The sequence below is a fragment of the Triticum aestivum genome, chromosome 4A (assembly GCF_018294505.1).
Source record: "Triticum aestivum cultivar Chinese Spring chromosome 4A, IWGSC CS RefSeq v2.1, whole genome shotgun sequence".
Lineage (NCBI taxonomy): Eukaryota > Viridiplantae > Streptophyta > Magnoliopsida > Poales > Poaceae > Triticum > Triticum aestivum.
Window position 1 is genome coordinate 85,180,536 of NC_057803.1, and position 5,532 is coordinate 85,186,067.

Consider the following 5,532-nt stretch of genomic DNA (forward strand, 5'->3'; position numbering starts at 1 on the left):
CCTTAGTCCACTAGTTACCAAGGATAACTTTGACCGCTGTCTGTGATCCATTCATGGATCACTCTTGTACCCCTTGACTGACTCATGGCAAGGCACACTTCAGGTGCGGTACTCAGCATAGCATACTGAAGAGCCTACGTCTTAAGCATAGGGGACGACCTTCGTCCTTTCTCTCTATTCTGCCGTGGTCGAGCTTTAAGTCTTAACTTCGTACCTTACAACTCAGGCAAGAACTTCTTCTTTGACTGATCCGTCTTGAACACCTTCAAGATCATGTTAAGGTATGTGCTCATTTGAAGTACCATTAAGCGTTTTGATCTATCCTTATAGATCTTGATGCTCAATGTTCAAGTAGCTTAATCCAGGCTTTCCATTGAAAAACACTTTCAAAATAACCCTATATGCTTTCCAGAAATTCTACGTCATTTCTGATCAACAATATGTCAACAACATATACTCATCAGAAATTCTATAGTGCTCCCACTCACTTCTTTGGAAATACAAGTTTCTCATAAACTTTGTACAAACCCAAAATCTTTGATCATCATCAAAGCATACATTCCAACTCCGAGATGCTCACTCCAGTCCTTAGAAGGATCGCTGGAGCTAGCATACCTTTTAGCATCCTTAGGATCGACAAAAAACTTTCTGATTGTATTACATACAACCTTTCCTCACAAAAACTGGTAAGGAAACTCGTTTTGATATCCATCTGCCAGATTTCATAAATACAGCTAATGCTAACATGAATCCGACGGACTTAAGCATCGCTACGGATGAGAAAATCTCATCGTAGTCAACTCCTTGAACTTGTGAAAAACTTTTTGCCACAAGTCGAGCTTCATGGATGGTGACATTACCATCCACGTCCGTCTTCTTCTTAAAGATCCATTTATCTTAATGGCTTGCCGATCATCGGGCAAGTCCACCAAAGTCCATGGATCCGTTCTCGGATTTTATGGCCTCGAGCCATTTATCGGAATCCGGGCCCACCATCGCTTCTCCATAGCTCGTAGGTTCATTGTTGTCTAGCAACATGACTTCCAAGACAGGATCACCTTACCACTCCGAAGTAGTACGTGTCCTTGTCGTCCTACGAGGTTTGGTAGTGACTTGATCCGAAGTTTCATGATCAATATCATAAGCTTCCACTTCAATTGGTGTAGGTGCCACAGGAACAACTTCCTGTGCCCTGCCACACACTAGTTGAAGAGACGGTTCAATAACCTCATCAAGTCTCCACCATCCTCCCACTCAACTCTTTCGAGAGAAACCTTTCCTCGAGAAAGGACCCGATTCTAGAAACAATTCATATTGCTTTCGGATCTGAATTAGGAGGTATACCCAACTGTTTTGGGTGTCCTATGAAGATGTATTTTATCCGCTTTGGGTTCGAGCTTAATCCTGAAACTTTTTCACATAAGCGTCGCAGCCCCAAACCTTTAAGAAACGACAACTTAGGTTTCTCTAAACCATAATTCATACGGTGTCATCTCATCGGAATTACGTGGTGCCCTATTTAAAGTGAATGTGGTTGTCTGTAATGCCTAACCCATGAACGATAGTGGTAATTCGATAAGAGACATCATGGTACGCACCATATCCAATAGGGTGCAACTATGATGTTCGGACACACCATCACACTATGGTGTTCCAGCCGGTATTAATTATGAAACAATTTCCACAATGTCTTAATTGTGTGCCAAAACTCGTAACTCAGATATTCATCTTTATGATCGTATCATAGACATTTTATCCTCCTGTCACAATGATCTTCTACTTCACTCTGAAATTACTTGAACCATTCAATAATTCAGACTTGTGTTTCATCAAGTAAATATTCTCAACATCTACTCGAATCATCTGTGAAGTAAGATCATAACGATATTCACTACATGCCTCAGCACTCATTGGATTGGACACATCAAAATGTGTTACTTCCAACAAGTTGCTATCTTGTTCCATCTTACTGAAAATGAGGCTTTTCAGTCATCTTGCCCATGTGGTATGATTTGCATATCTCAAGTGATTCAAAATCAAGTGAGTCCGAACGATCCATTTGCATGGAGTTTCTTCATGCATACACACCAATAGACATGGTTCGCATGTCTCAAACTTTTCAAAACGAGTGAGTCCAAAGATCCATCAACATGGAGCTTCTTCATGCGTTTTATACCATTATGACTTACATGGCAGTGCCACAAGTAAGTGGTACTATCATTACTATCTTATATCTTTTGGCATGAAAATGTGTATCACTACGACCGAGATTCAATAAACCATTCCTTTAGGTTTAATACTAATCTTGATGGTAGAGGGAGTGTGCGATGTTTGATCACATCAAACTTGGAAACACTTCCAACACATATCGTCAGCTCACCTTTAGCTAGTTTCCTTTTATTTCGTAGCTTTTATTTCGAGTTACTAACACTTAGCAACCGAACCGGTATCTAATACCCTGGTGCTACTAGGAGTACTAGTAAAGTACACATTAACATAATGTATATCCAATATACTTCTATCGACTTTGCCAGCCTTCTCATCTACCAAGTATCTAGGGTAATTCTGCTCCAGTGGTTGTTCCCCTTATTACAGAAGCACTTAGTCTCGGGTTTGGGTTCAACCTTGGGTTTCTTCACTGGAGCAGCAGCTGATTTGCCGTTTCATGAAGTATCCCTTCTTGCCCTTGCCCTTCTTGAAACTAGTGGTTTCACCAACCATCAACAATTGATGCTCCTTCTTGATTTCTACTTTCGCGGTGTCAAACATCGTGAATACCTCAAGGATCATCATATCTATCCTTGATATGTTATAGTTCATCATGAAGCTCTAGCAGCTTGGTGGCAATGACTTCGGAGAAACTATCACTATTTATATGGAAGATCAACTCCCACTCGATTCAAGTGATTGTTGCACTCAGACAATCTGAGCACAAGCTCAACGATTGAGCTTCTCTCCTTAGTTTGCAGGCTAAGAAAATCGTCGGAGGTCTCATACCTCTTGACGTGGGCACGAGCCTGAAATCCCAATTTCAGCCCTCGAAACATCTCATATGTTCCGCGATGTTTCGAAAAACGTCTTTGGTGCCTCTACTTAAACCATTTAACTGAACTATCACGTGGTTATCAAAACGTGTATTTCCGATGTTTGCAACATCCACAAACGACGTTTGGGGTTCAGCACACTAAGCGGTGCATTAATGACATAAGCTTTCTACTGTCCGCATAATTGCTACTTTCAACTTTCAACTATATTTTCTCTAGGAACATATCTAAAACAGTAGAACTATAGCGTGAGCTACGACATAATTTGCAAAAGGTCTTTTGACTATGTTCAGGATAATTAAGTTCATCTTATGAACTCCCACTCAGATAGACATCCCTCTGGTCATCTAAGTGATTACATGATCCGAGTCAACTAGGCCGTGTCCGATCATCACGTGAGACGGACTAGTCATCATCGGTGAACATCTTCATGTTGATCGTATCTACTATACGACTCATGCTCGACCTTTCGGTCTCCGTGTTCCGAGGCCATGTCTGCACATGCTAGGCTCATCAAGTTAACCCTAAGTGTTTTCGCTGTGTAAAACTGTCTTACACCCGTTGTATGTGAACGTAAGAATCCATCACACCCGATCATCACGTGGTGCTTAGAAGCGACGAACTGTAGCAACGGTGCACAGTTAGGGGAGAACACTTCTTGAAATTTTGTAAGGGATCATCTTATTTACTACCGTCGTCCTAAGTAAACAAGATGCATAAACATGATAAACATCACATGCAATCAAATAGAGTAGTGACATGATATGGCCAATATCATATAGCTCCTTTGATCTTCATCTTCGGGGCTCCATGATCATCTTGTCACCGGCATGACACCATGATCTCCATCATCGTGTCTTCATGAAGTTGTCACGCCAACGACTACTTCTACTTCTATGACTAACGCGTTTAGCAATAAAGTAAAGTAGTTTACATGGCGTTCTTCAATGACACGCAGGTCATACAAAAAAATAAAGACAACTCCTATGGCTCCTGCCGGTTGTCATACTCATCGACATGCAAGTCGTGAATCCTATTACAAGAACATGATCAATCTCATACATCACATATATTCATTCATCACATCCTTTGGCCATATCACATCACATAGCATACCCTGCAAAAACAAGTTAGACGTCCTCTAATTGTTGTTGCATGTTTTACGTGGCTGCTATGGGTTTCTAGCAAGAACGTTTCTTACCTACGCAAGACCACAACGTGATATGCCAATTGCTATTTACCCTTCATAAGGACCCTTTTCATCGAATCCGTTCCGACTAAAGTGGGAGAGACTGGCACCCGCTAGCCACCTTATGCACCAAGTGCATGTCAATCGGTGGAACCTGTCTCACGTAAGAGTACGTGTAAGGTCGGTCCGGGCCGCTTCATCCCACAATACCGTCGAAACAAGATTGGACTAGTAACGGTAAGCATATTGAACAACATCAACGCCCACAACTACTTTGTGTTCTACTCGTGCAAAGAATCTACGCAATAGACCTAGCTCATGATGCCACTTTTGGGGAACGTAGCAGAAATTCAAAATTTTCCTACGTAACACCAAGATCTATCTATGGAGAGACCAGCAACGAGTAGAAAGGGGAGTGCATCTACATACCCTTGTAGATCGCTAAGCGGAAGCGTTCAAGTGAACGGGGTTGATGGAGTCGTACTCGTCGTGATTCAGATCACCGATGATCCTAGTGCCGAACGGACGGCACCTCCGCGTTCAACACACGTACAGCTCGACGATGTCTCCCACGCCTTGATCCAGCAAGGAGAGAGGGAGAGGTTGAGGAAGACTCCATCCAGCAGCAGCACAACGGCGTGGTGGTGATGGAGGAGCGTGGCAATCCTGCAGGGCTTCGCCAAGCACCTACGGGAGAGGAGGAGGTGTCACGGGAGGGAGGGAGGCGCCAAGGGCTCAGGTATGGATGCCCTTAACTTCGTACCTTACAACTCAGGCAAGAACTCCTTTTTTGACTGATCCATCTTGAACACCTTCAAGATCACGTCAAGGCATGTGCTCATTTGAAAGTACCATTAAGCGTTTTGATCTATCCTTATAGATCTTGATGCTCAATGTTCAAGTAGCTTAATCCAGGTTTTCCATTGAAAACACTTTCCAAATAACCCTATATGCTTTCCAGAAATTCTACGTCATTTCTGATCATTAATATGTCAACAACATATACTCATCAGAAATTCTATAGTGCTCCCACTCACTTCTTTGGAAATACAAGTTTCTCATAAACTTTGTATACACCCTAAATCTTTGATCATCATCAAAGCATACATTCCAACTCCGAGATGCTCACTCCAGTCCTCAGAAGGATTGCTGGAGCTTTGCATACTTATTAGCATATTTCAGGATAGACAAAACCTTCCGGTTGTATCACATACAACCTTTCCTCAAGAATCGTCGAGGAAACAATGTTTTGACATCCTATCTGCAAGATTTCATAAATAATGCAGTAATTGCTAATAT